Source organism: Pyxicephalus adspersus, chromosome 9, assembly GCF_032062135.1.
Source record: "Pyxicephalus adspersus chromosome 9, UCB_Pads_2.0, whole genome shotgun sequence".
NCBI lineage: Eukaryota > Metazoa > Chordata > Amphibia > Anura > Pyxicephalidae > Pyxicephalus > Pyxicephalus adspersus.
The window spans coordinates 51,886,803-51,901,159 of NC_092866.1; the positions used below are offsets into that span (position 1 = coordinate 51,886,803).

The 14,357-nt window shown below is 38.0% G+C and overlaps 1 long non-coding RNA gene across 1 annotated transcript; it reads left to right on the forward strand.

The window, feature by feature from the left end:
- Positions 1 to 5,839: 5,839 nt before the first annotated feature.
- LOC140338604 (uncharacterized) lies at positions 5,840 to 9,679 on the forward strand. The gene is made up of 3 exons (XR_011922276.1): positions 5,840 to 6,018; positions 8,468 to 8,605; positions 9,556 to 9,679. It is a non-coding gene; the product is annotated as an uncharacterized lncRNA (long non-coding RNA).
- Positions 9,680 to 14,357: the final 4,678 nt, after the last annotated feature.

A 14,357-nucleotide genomic window follows, 5' to 3' on the forward strand; every position in this document is an offset into this window, starting at 1 on the left:
TCCTTCCACCCAAGACAAACAGAATTTAATGAAACTTATGAGGTAAGACATGAAATGCTGTATATTGTATTTAACGATGTGTGTTGTACAGCACATGGCAAAAATATTACAACTCTTCAAGAGCAACAAGATTGGAGTTGTTTTCAAGTGTATCAAGTAAGTAATACCATGTATTCATATAAAGATTCCAAAACCTCTTTATAAAACAGGAAATCTGGCATTCCCGAAAAGATTCCCTACTTGAAATCAAATTCTGAATGTCTGATTGTATGTTTTGTGTAATTAGGATAGTTAGGATCCCATTACTGACACTCATAAACCGATAGGAAGATGGGCCGCCTGAGCAACCTGACTACCCTAATAATTTGCCAGCGGTGATGTCACCAACCTAACAGGTCCCCAACAACTTTTTATTTACCTTACCAGCAGTCATCAGGTACCATGTTACCAGCTAAGTGAAGCCTTATTCCGTATTTGAAATGTTTGTGAAAAAAATTTGTGAATTTTAAGTTCCGCTTTTACAAATACTTGATTAGGCAAGTCACTATTGCAGAAAGAGGCAGGTAACGTCTCTTCTGCAATAACCCATTTTCCCTCCGGTGACAAAGCTGAGTTGTACATGTGCCAGGAAAACCCAAAAATCCCAGCTTCTCTCAAAATGGAAAAAGATCACCTCTGGGTGGAAGAAAAGAAGAAAGATGGAGGCGTCCCGTGATGGAACAAGAATAGGTGAGTACTGCTACAATATAGATATCAAGTATTTTGAGATTGCACTCAGGTCTATGATCCTGTTGCTTTTCCACCAAATGCGCCATTGCTTTTGTGCTTGGATTCATTGTGCAGTGTTTATAGGAAACATAGGGGGAAGAGTTTTTTTGCACAAGAGACTTTGCATTATGGTTGATGACTTTATGCTTTTATTTTTTTAAATGGCTATTGGCTAGTGTATTTGTCTTACTCACATCTTCCAATAACGGTGGATTTAGGGAAAAGATTTGTATCACTGTACTAAATCATTTTAGAGTGTGATTTCCATAATTCCTCATCAGCCTCGTGATATTCTCTATGAACCATTTTCAAAGCACTTCTGCTCCCAAATGTGCAGCCTAAGCAGACAAAACTCAAATGCATAATCAGCAATCATAAACACAGCTGAAGTTTGTTCTCAGCAGTCACAAAAGGAAACATGCTGTTCTGTTAAGAGACCCTGTCGCCAAATCAATCTACTCAACAAAAATCCTAACATTAGCTTATATGGGTCCCCCCAATATGTCATCCAGTTATCCTCCTGTCATGGCTCCACAAGGCCAAGTGATGGACCCACTGTGTCACCCACGCTGTGGGTGGAGACGTGGACGGGGCGCGGGGTCTAAGCAGTAGCTTGGTCTTCTCCAAAGCCTCTAGAGGTGAGGATGTTGTGCGGCAAGCTACTGCCAGGATGCCACCCCGTGCCCGCCAAGGCAAGTGACTGCCAACAAGCAGGGATGGAAGCGTAGTACAAAAGGGAAATCCAGGAGAGTAATCAGACGAGCCAAAAGGTCAGGACCGGCAGCGAACAAGGATGATCAGGAATCAGGCAAGAGGTCAGAACAGGCAGCAAGCAGGAGTAGTCAGGAACAAGCAGAGGTCAGTACACAGAGAATCAGGAGGAACTCCTTGTTCAGGCAACTTCCCATTGCCATGTCACTTCCTTAAGAAGGGGAGATGGACGGGGATCAAGTGAGCCCCAGACATCAATCTAACCAGCAGAGGGAGTGCTGTTGGTGGGATGGTCACAGGTGTTTTTTAGATGTTGGCCAGCAGAGGGAGCGCGTCTGCGGAATACTCAGGTTCTCTGAGGCAAGGGTGCAGCTGACTTGGAGCAGGAAGTAAACAGAGTGTTGGATCCAGAGGCAGAGATGGTGCTGGCAGTAGGGGGCTGCAAGGAAGGTGAGCAAGAAGGAGGCACGGGTGACCTGGACTTGCGGGAATCTGTGACACCTCCCCCACCGCAAGCTGCCAATACCTATGTCCCTGCCAGTAAATAATGGGTGACTGTTAGGGCTTACGAAAGTAGCAGTCGGGACAGCTCAAAAAGCAAGCCAACTCCTCCACCCTACTAGTGCCAATGCTAACCCTACTAGTGCTAAGGCTGCGGCTCCTCTAAGTACATGCCTACCATGGCTAGTTGCAAATCTGCCCCTGAACATTGGAGGAGGGTGAAAATACTTTTCAGGTTCCTATGGCTGTCTGACATGCAGATAAGGATATCCCTCCTGATTTCCTGCCCTGGTGACCACCTAGAAAGTTTTTGCCAAAATATGATTGTATCTGAAGTATGGCTTCATATTACACATTTTAGGTGCATATGTTCTTTTTATACAAAATAATAACTGTTATTATTTCAAGATAAAATCATTTCTGAAGTGAGGTCTACTGAATTTTGATAAGCAGTACTGCAAACAGTTTATGCTTATCGTTTGTCTCCTGATTTTAAAGGGTTCCTTATGGTTGTCCTGAACTGATACCATTAATAGCACATGACATTGATGGAGACACCATGAGATTTAGATTTTTCGTCCACTTTCTTCTGTTTCAAAACAATGCAAAAAATGTTGTGATTTGCATAAAAGTTCAATTTTCTGCATCTTGTTGACCATCTAGGACAGCATGGTGGCTCAGTGGTTAGCACTCTGGGCTTTGCAGTACTGGGTCCTATATCATATCCCAGGTTCATATCCCAGCCAGGATGCTATCTGCATGGAGTTTGCAGGTTCTCCCTGTGTTTGTGTGGGTTTCCTCCCACATCCCAAAAACATGCAGTTAGGTTAATTGGCTTCCCCTAAATTGACCTTAGACTGTAATAATGACATATGACTATGGTAGGGACCTTAGATTGTGAGCTCCTTTGAGGGACAGCTAGTGACATGACTATGGACTTTGTACAGCGCTGTGTAATATGATGGTGCTATATAAAAACTGTGTAATAATAATAAAAATCTAAATGGTGACTAGAAAGTTGAATATAATCACTGATGTTTTTTCAGCAAAATGTACCTACCAGTATTTAATATTTCATCATTGTCATGTGTGATACTATGCAGTCACTCAAGTTTGAATATATTGCACTTCTGCTGAATTCAGATCAGTTGCTACTCTCTTATATAGGTTATGCCTTGCCCCTTGGGACATAGTTTTCAGGGTTGCCACTTCTGATTCATAGGGCTGTAGCTTGTCAATCCACACCTAACCACACCTAGTCCAACCCACCGATTTCTAGATTGACAGCACCACCAACTGCTGCTAAGCCCCTCCTACTGGAAGCAGCAATGTCTAAGAAGGGTGTGTGTGATACATAAATAGAGATTTGGCAGGGATAGTATAGAATAGTAACTGGATTTGGGTCTTTTATATTGTCATGTAGGAGCCATTAGTTGTACAATAACTGATGTTTATTTTAGACACAAAAAGTGGTGATATGTTTTAGGCTTATTGGTTCTTTATTCACAACTCCAGGTAACTAATAATATTGGGTGATAACTTTTCTTATTTAATGGTTCAGTCAGTGGCTTATGGATATGCACATTAAAGTGTAATGTTCTATACAATTAGGTTGTGGTTATCATGTGATGTCTTTATTGCTAGTGTAATTTTGCATCTCGTTTCATTAGGTACCAGTCAGAAGTGCAATGTGCCATTGTCGTGGTTGGACCCAACAATTTAGGTACTTTAGGTAATTTAGATTTTTTTCTTCATGGCAATCAGTAACATACATTTTGCTTGGATACATATTTGTAGTATTTAGATAAACATTTTGGTTATGCCCTATGCACAAGTAACATTTGTTGGCTGAATGTATACCTTAACCCCCCTAGCGTTCTAATTTGATGCAAAAAGTGATCCTATTTTTTTTTGCGTAGAAATTTTTGTTTATATTGTGGGCCTGTAATTCTTAGGATTAACTCCCGGGTATATTTATTTATTCCCCCCGACAGAGAAGCGCCCCGCCATTACAGCGGGATCGTGAGATTGCCGCTGGAGCGTGGGGATAAGGTAAGGGGGTCCCCCAAATTACCCCGAGTGTGACTCGGGGTTACCGCTTTTTGCAATTTTTCCCACCCCAAGTCACACTCGGGAATACCGCTAGGGGGTTTAAGCTAGGTACACACGTGCAATAATTGTCGTTAGAAAACAAACGACTGATGCCTGATTATTTTGAACGATCGTATTGTGCACAATCCTGTACATGCTGTAACGATACAATCGTTCAAATACAATCCACCAATAATGTACACACATTAGAAACGATCGTTTAAACGATGCAGGAAGTGACATGTAACAGAGAAAGTGTACTGCAGAACCATCCATGATCATTGCTGCTTTGTAGTATGTTTATTTCCATAGTGGTTGAACTTGATGGACTTATTTCTTCTTTCAACTTAACTAAATATGTAATTATATACTGCATACCTCTGACCTTTAAATATATTTCCATATAATGCATGGGAAATGGTTTATCTTACATAACAAATGGTACATTTAATAGCTTCCTCATTTGATCTGAAATACATTCTAAACACATTTATCAGGAAGAATGTCATTATGCACTATCATGTTATTATAAACATTGAATTTCTGTCCAAACACAAAAATAATGAGCCATTAACCTGTCAGTGTTATACAGTATAAATAAGGTATAGGTTGTATCTTCTAGCAGAGCAGTGTACAGGGATGGGGGGGAAGGAAGTGTTGGTTCTGTGTGTGTCGGCCATCACTGCTGTACTGGGGGCCCACATGCAGGGTGGGTCAATGTCATTCAGAGCCCGTGAGAAGTATTCAAATGGATGGGTGGTAAGATTTCCTTGTTTTGATAAATGTGTTCTGTAGGGGCATGAAATATATTTGTAATAATTTTGGAGGATATATTTGGAATCATGTAGTTCACCCTCTCCTGGACAAGGGATTAGCGGGCCTGGATAGGGTAATTAGTGATTGTGTCCCTGCAGAACACCAGCTCTTTATTTGGGATCCAGGAGTGGATGGGCCACTCCTGGATCCCTGGACCTTTTTCTAGACCGGAAATTGAAAATGGCTCTGGAGCACCTGGCCATAATTATTAAAAAGGCACAGGCACAAATATTTATTTTTTTGGGATAATATCTAGTATGAATTGATCACAAGTATGAAATGAGCATTCACATAACTGTTATGTACACTAAAATGTAATCATATTATTTATTATGAATTTATATATATTTATATTTCAGTATATAAATCTGTATCTGCACAAAGTTTGTTTATTTATATATTTATACCACAGTATATGAATTTGTAATATATATAAATAACACTATTTTATATTCTAGATTTTATAATGAACATTTTGTTTTTATATGTAACTGTCTCTCAGGAGATATAAATTAGGGTAAAAAAAAAAAAAAAAGTCACATGGCCTTCAATCTGGGGGGAAATTGCAACCTGAGGTTAGGTGGCTCAGATGGTCATAGAACCCCTGTGATTTAGGAGCCTATTTATACTAAATTTGGGTCATGAGTGGCGCTCAGTCTTTGTATGGTTTTCTACTAGCTGTCAACTAATGCTTACAGAATAGTCCATTTAACCAATATTTAAATGGTGAGTCCAAATATTGGTCTTGGATGGGGTTAATTCTGCCCACTACTGCTTTCAACCAGACTAAATGAACGCCTCACAAGTTACCGCTCTCTGCATATGGAAGTAGAATTTGCCCCTTCCTTGCAGTGTTTAGATTGGAAAATGGAGCCCCAACACTAGCAGCCAAACTGAAGTTAAATATTTACTGTATGCTGCCTTTTAGGTTGACTTAAAATACAAAACAGCTTTTACCAGCTTATCGTATGGCTTTTCCTGGACCTGTGTTTATGGGAGTTGTGGTACTGAGATTCGGAACACCATAACACCTATGGAAAACAGTATCTCCAATAATAGCAACAGCCCTTGGTACCAGAATGAAGGATATATGAAAAGGCGTGTGAGCTATGACAAACCTTTCAAAATTAGGTAAGATCTGTCTTGTTTAAGTATTACTCCTTTTTTGATAAACCAGGCTTTGAAAGATGAGGAAATGTAATTTTACCTTTTGTTATTTATCATTGCTGCTTTGGTTCCATTTTTTTTGGCAAAAGGTGAGTAGATTCTGATCCTACAGTTAATCAAAATGGGACAGGATAATAATTTTGTGGTTAGCTGTTTTTGTAATTCTATAAAATGTAATTCTATAATATTTTACAAATAAATGTTTCTTAGTAAAAAACAGGTATATCAATGATACTCAGACTGTGGGTCTCTTTCATAGGATGGTGCTATAGTAACATTTGATGATATTACAGAGATTCTGTACAGTTACATTTAAGGTTTATAAGGATCAAAAAAATTTGATTCAGAGTCTGATCATCAGAAAAATTCACAAAACAATAACAAGATCTTAATAGTTTAATGCAATTTACAATTTCATCTCTAGACATTCTAACCTGGTTTTAGGTAGCAAAGCTTTTGGTTTAATGGCTTAGTTATCAGGGAAGTCATCTATATATGTTTGTCTGTCTTTCATGATGAAAATATGTCCTTCTGTCAACGGCCCTTAGTTTTAGACACTGTATGCCACAAAATTGGTTCTCTAAACCTCTTTTTAGTGATTGAGACTTCTGCTGGAACAGTCATATGAAGTGTGTTATCAAACTTTGGAAAGCACATATCAATCTCTGCTTTACATTATTCCGCATTTTGCCGCACACCCTTTCTATAAAAATTGTCCATGGTGCTTAGGGACCAAAGACCTATGAAGTTCTGATTGCTGACTGAAGCTCTTCTTCAGTCATGGACAGAACCTTATTATAACCCCATAGAACCCCATGAATGGCCTGTTTGTAACAGAAGAACTCTCTTTGACTTCTATTTGACCTTGCCAGCTTTAGAGTCCCGAAGCAGGACACACTTATAACACACATTGCTGTGGTGTGGTTCAATCATAAACTGCTTTATAAATATTACTCCTTTATTTTAGAACTTTTGACTGACACTTCTTTGTGACATTTCATGCATTATTTGTTGTTCCTTTACAGTTGCACAGAAACATCAGTTTTGTTTTTTTTTGGGGGGGGGGTGGAAGGGTTTTGTTTTAAGCATCATTAAAATAGAGACTCTTTGTGGGAATCTCTCAGGTCCATGTGTTTCTATGGCAGTAATTGATTCACACCAGGGAATGTTTGAGGGAATGTCAGATTTACCCTTACCCTTTTAAGTAAAGTGCAAATTGTGAGTTTAGGTACGCTTTAAGATAAAACACACCACATTCCAATCAAATCAACTGAGGGATCAAGTTACTCTTAGAGCAGTGTCTACACAAGGGGAATTTTTAAGATGTATTAACTTTCCAAAAAAAGAAAATTTAGGGAATTTAAAACTTAGTTATATATATATAATAGTAAAACAAATATATGTTCTTTTGACTATTTTAAATGTAGTTTAACAAAGTTTAAATATTTTTTCTTTTCTGGGAAAGGTAAAACACCTTAAAAAACCTCCTTGTGTAAACACTGCTCTAAGAGTAACTTGATCCCTAAATAGAGCCCTTAGTTTTACTATGCATTATAAGGAATAATGTGCAGGGATGCGAACAGCTGTGCCCCAAACTACAGGCAAATTCATGGGTGAAAAACGTATAATTACAGCCCTGTGTGTCAGGTGTGTTGTAAGGATTTAAATTCCAGCTTTAATATATGAATAAAATATACCAAAAGCTACGATATCTACAACAACTATAAAGCCGCCAACAGAAATGGTGATTCTTTAGAAGATTCTTTTCCTCCTCTGGTTGCAATGTCCACTACAAAATTTTGGATTTCCCATCGCTCTAATTTCTGATGATGGTCACCAGAAGAAATGGGGATAGTAAATATACCCCAGCAATAAAAATTGGTAGGAATGGTTACCCTTACACGTTAAATTCTAATATCCTTATGAATCAAAGGAGCTCATGGTTATTTTATCACATTGAAAATGTGATTCATAGGTGAATTGCACAAAGATTCCACAGAGCCAGTTTCATTTGAATGAGAATTTAACAGCAGAGCCTTTCCTTGAATTCTTGGTTAAATTTTTGGAATTCAGGAGGCTCTCTACATTTAATACTGGGTCACTAAGAATATAGTCTGGGCGGGCTTTGCTTAACTTAAGTATTCCTCTGATACTGACACTGTGTACTTTCTAGAATTACTAAAATAACTTTCAGCAAATACTATTTCACAAAACAACCATATTGTTAAGATATTGCGCCTCTTGGTTAGGCTGAGCAGGTTTTTAAGGCAGTCGATGAATATTGTTTGGCAAAATTGTTGAAATAAAAAACTCAAAACACCTCTGTATCTTAATCACTGGTGTCAAGGACTACAACCTTTGTATCTAAGTATTTGTTATGTTCACCACTGTTACCTTTTGTTTCTCTGCACAGGGAGACTAGTTGCTGCTGGGATTATAATATTGATGGATCAGTCAATTGGTTATTGCTAACAGTAGTGGATTTGGGAATGAGATCTGATACCAAAAAACCCAATACCTCTCCTGTGACTACTATTATTCCAGTTTTAAGGTACAGTACCTCATTTACAGAAAGCTATATACAGTGGTACCTCGGTATAAGTCCACTTTGGAATAAGTCCAACTTGGTATAAGCCCTGTTTGGACACAAAAAAATTTGCTTGGTATACAACCTTTGCTTGGTATAAAACATTTGTGCTAGAACTTGTATGAGTCACAACACCGTGCGCTACCCTTATTTACCTCTCTTGAGACAAAGCCACGACTGCCCACGAAAGTCAGTATGCCAGTTGCTACCATTCAGTGAACTGAATTTCATAACATCTCCTCCTCCTTTCTCAGCACCATCCTAGTAGGCACTCAACTCTTCTCAGCAAGGTAAAGGGAGGTTACATTTTTAATTTTTTCATCTAATTGCTTTTGTATTTATGTATTTTAGTATTAAGCAGTGTTTTTAATTATTTTATACAATCCCATCAATGTATAATATGCCAATAAAAACAGGATTTTTTTTCATGGGAAAGGATAATTCATTTTCCTTTTATTTCTCATCGAAAAATTTGTTTTGTATAAGTCCTGTTTGGTATAAGTCCAAGGATCTGTAACGGATTAGGGACCTACCAAGGTACCACTGCATAAGAAATCTTGAGGCTGGGCCATATGGCAATATAGTGTTATGGTTTTCCCAAAAATTATATTAGTATACTTGTTGGTGGGGGTGAGCTAACTGGAATGGATCTGGTCCAAAGTTGAAAACATTAGCTAAAAAATTGCAAATCATTTTTAACATTCCATTGTGCTGGATCACTCATGTTCTCCCATGATAATTGTCTCTTACTAAATCAGGCCCATTACTACTGACTAGAAAGGCATAGTCATAGCAATCAGCCTATAAAATAATATATAGGGTGGAGATAGGGAGCGGTAAAGTGTTGTTATATCTAGCTTTATACATTTGTCTTTTACAAATTATAATACAGTTTATACTTCCTATCTTTAAAGGTTTCCACAGAACTGTGCAACCTCTATCAAACTATTGGCCCATGACCCTGATGGAGACCTTGTGACATGCCGATATGGACAATATACTGAGGAATGTGGATTCTGTAATCCACATTTTCCTTTTGATCAGGTAAGTTTCTTTACATTAGAAAGAAATGTTTGCAAATCATTCCATTTATCCACTTTAAGGAGAACTAAATTTAAAAATCCTCCAAAACACAAAAAATACACTTACCTTCAATCCTGCAGTGCAGTCCAATTTATCCAGAGGTCTCTTCCATCGGGTCCCACATCGTCCCAGTATCCGTATTCGGGCCGGCGGTCCGGACGGTGCTATCTCCGCCTCTCCTTTCAGGTTCTTCTTTCTACATCACCTGACCCCAGGCGTGAGATTGGGAGATGTAGGTTGGAAAAAAACTTGCCAATCTCACTGCACATGCACAGAAGGAGCACCCAAGAGCCTCCCGGGATGCGTGACGTAGGTATCCCATTCATTAGTGGACGGAGTTGCACCCTTTTTTTAAAAAAACCTTTTTTTTAAAAAACTAAATTTGTTGTCTACCCCTTTATGTAAAGTGAAAATTTTGAGTTTAGGTACAGGTTTAGCATCCAAAAGGAAAGTTAAGGCCAATCCAGACCCGCAGTGAGCCGCAGCATTTTGCTGCAGGCTCAGCCATGATCCCAACCTTTCCTATTAAAGTAAATAGGAGAGGTTCAGAACCAGTTATTGCATGTGGCTGCGGTAAATCTTGTGCGGTTCCCAATAAAGACAAGCAATTTTTGGCAACACAGTTGATTCAAATCAGGTTACCTGCGTTTACCACTCCCAGATGTACAGTAGCTGGAGCTACCAGCTGCATGGTTTCACACTGCACAAGGGAGGTGATTAAAGATGACTTTCTTAGCTGCTAAAAATCTCTTACATTTTTATTTCAGAGCCGCTGTATTATATATTTTCCATCAGGAAAACGCATTGATAACTATGTAATGGAAATGGTGCTGGAAGATTTCCCCAACAAAAACATTCACCTTACTTATTATGACCGATCAGTTGTCTATAAAAATAGTCCTTACCATCGCAAAAATGGAGACGTACCAAGAAAATCAGCAACATATCGGGATTTCACAAGTGAACAACAAAGGGCAAATTTATATGAAATATTCCAGCTTGCAGACTCTCTCACTACTCCACATTTTTATAATAGAAAGGCAGATATAAATATTTTTGCAGAAGCCAGTGGAGACGGTATTCCAGAGACAACAGCACAAATTTCCAGTGGAGATGGTGCTCAAGAAACAACTCCACCGTCCCCTCCGCTAGACTATTCCAACCCCTTAAGTAAAATCCCTCTGCACTTTTTAGTACAAGGTAAGGTGAAAGAAAATTGTGGTTTTAAACATATTTTGTGAATGGAATTCACAGGAATGATATGAAGCAAACATAAAAATGGGTAAAACTTTGGTCCTGGGGTACAGGGGCCAAATGGACACTTTCGCAATATTTTTCAAACTGCAGAATGTCTTCCCTTTGTTCATCTCATTTCTGTGTGATGCAGTTAAATTGTATGTCCAAAACATGGTTTTCTGTTTTTTATTTCCAAACATTTCTTGTGGTCTTTATCCTGCCAGGGAGATTTCCTTTCACTGCATCTTCAACTGTAAAAGTTTGCATTTTCCAACACATCCCTGTTCATCATAACTGGCAAACCTCCCAAGCAAGAACACAGATAGCATAAAGATTTTAACTGACATTATAATGCTTTATTATTTACTATTACTATCTAAAAATAAGAAACAAAGTTTTGTTTATACAGTTGATCCCTGGGTTACATACGAGATAGGGATATAAGGCTTGTTCTTAAGTTGAATTTGTATGTAATATGGAACAGGTACATTATTTTTATAAATGCAATTAGGACAGGTGTTTGTCTCAACATAATATTAGGAAGAGTGGTGTCAGTTACTAAATAAAATCCTCACTGTGAGCTAATCACAAACAAAGCAAAAAACAAAAGAAAAACTTTATGGAGCCTAGACATTCATTAACTTCTGTAGCAAGCTATGCTTTGATATGCAAAAAGAAACAACTGCAGAATTTGGCTTGGTCATTAAAGAGTCACAAGATGTTACATATCAGCTCACCCATATAAGATCACCCACAACCTCAGCTGTGTTTAGCAAAAGATTTCTTCTCAAGTCATGCAAACCGCCCCCATTAAGCCTCTGTCCTGCACATGAGCGAGCAAGGAAGCCCCATTTGTATCTAGAAGTCGTCTGTATGTCAGATGTTCTTAACTAGGGGACTACCTGTATATGTCCTTTAACTATGAACTGCAGGGAAAAAAACAAATACCTCAGCAGTGCAAGAATAGCAAAGGGAATGATGAATAAAGAGCTATACCTATTTTAATCCTCATCCGGCAAGCTTCTGCTGTGCCATATGACTGGTCCCCAAAGCTCCTTCTAATTAATTGCCTGACTGGTCACAACTTTCTAATGTGATCCCGTACAATACAGGACCAGCAGTCCTGCATTATACATGAAGTAACCAACAGTCTGCACACAACGCAGAACATTGATTGAAAAAGAGTGCAGGTATCATGTGCAGTGTGACGGGGCACTCTCCTTTTAGGTTACTTACCACAAAGCCATCTTTTCCATTCAGTCTTCATCATCGTTCTTGAATAAGTATTTTGAAAACACAACTTGCTCCTTCAGGCTTTTATCTTTCTGTGTATATATTCACTTTCTATCCCAGAGACACCCTGTCCAATCAAATATTTTCTAATTGTATGCAAAAATTTAAGTAAAGTTGCTTGGAATTGTCATTTAATACTATTTTGGTTAGAGTTGGGTTGCAACATCTAGTAGGTACCAATGTATTAATTTGTTATATGGCATTCAGCAAATTGTACCTCATAGCAAGTTGCATTTCTGTTTTTTTCCAAAAAAAACACACGTAATAAAGCTGATTCCCAATGTTTTTTTTTTTACATTTCACCTTATGGAACATTTATTTTGCATTTATTTTTGTTAATAGTACTGCAGTAAGGTGGTAAAGGTGGAGTTGTTTTTGTCTTCAACAAACCATTTTGCAATATAGGCTACTGTGAACAATCAAACATAATTCAAGTGAACCCAACTTTCCTGGTAGATCCCTTTTTTCCCATTAATAAAATAGTCAGATATAGAAATCTGATCTCATCTGATGTAGGAGGTGAACTGAAGCCTAGGAAGTGATTTGAAACAGTGACATTCTAGCAATGTGATGGTGGAAGTCCACCATTGAGGTGCAAGATACCAACTCCAGACCACCAGAAGCTTCCCTACCAAAAGGTTTAGAGGAGATGACATCAGATATTGTTTACTACTGCCATCGAGGATATACTTTAGACTGCAGTGGTCAGATCCCTTTTTTTGAACATCCTACATAGGAGGTCCAATTTAGTTGTTGAAGCCCTTTAGGCAAACAGATAACTGTTCTTTTGTGCACATGTGCAGTTATCTTTTAAGACCCAACAACAGGCTACTTACTAAAAACCATCTGATAGACCTCAACCAAGGTTCTCATCAAGTAGTCAAATGTTCTCCTTGATGCACCCTGATCATCATCTGTTTCAGATATGAGATGATGATTTTTAATGTCTGTAGGAATCCTTACATTTGATTTAATTATTATATTTCCAATGTATTTCTCTAATAACAATTACATTTCGTTTATTCATGCAGTCACTAGTCCAGCTCCAACCTGTGCATTTGGTGCATACAGACCAAGATTTCTTTCTCCTACTCCTCTACATGGAACAAAACTGCTCATCAAAGCTGGAAAAAAATTTGAGTTGCTCCTCACTGCACATGCAGCATATGAAAGGTAATTTACAAATCATCTATATAACAGGCTTAATAAATTAGTATTTTTTAAAAGTAACCATGGAATTGCATGGACTTCCCACTCTCACAAACAAAAGTTAAAACTATAACATTTATAGTCAATTATAAAAAATACATGTCGGAATACTGATATCACTGAGATCCCGGGAAAGCTCAAAATCTCCAATCAAACCTTTTAGTGTTTCTGGAACATAAATAATCTTTTAAATGTTCTTTTTTTTACATTATGAGCAAAGGTCCACTGTAAAAAAACATAGCACAGGTAGTGGTCTGACTTCTCTACATTGCAGTAAGGCAGCACTACAGCTCTATTACATGTATTTTTTAAATAAACTAGTACAATTACTTCATTTTGTCCTGGTATCAGTATCTTCTAACTTTCTGAATATCAGACCTTAGGCTGGGAAATGGAGGATTACTATTAGGAGACAATCAGAATTATTTATAAACATCTGCTTACAAGAAACATAGGTGGCGAGTGATGCCAAGGAAAGAGAAGTGACCCAGCTGTTTTGTTTAACCACAGAAAACAAAAGTCAGGTCCCCAACTTGACTCATCTGTCTTTCAGTGCTATGGACTGCATTAATAAAAACTCAATTTCATTGGCATATATTGTATATGTTGTATCTGTCTGTCTAGTGATTGGTTTTAAAGTATTAGTAGCATGAGAGATCTCAAAACAGAGGAAAAGAAAGGAATACATTTACATTATATCTGCTTAATTTGCCTGGATATGGATTAAAAAATATAAAATTAACTTTTGTATTTTCTTATAGAATTGCAGATTTCAAAGTCAGCGGACTCCCTGGCATGATAAAGACATTTATATCTACATCACAACCTGATACAAGGAGTATCATTGTTGGATGGACACCAAAGGAGGACAATAAAGAAGAACATATCCCAGTTT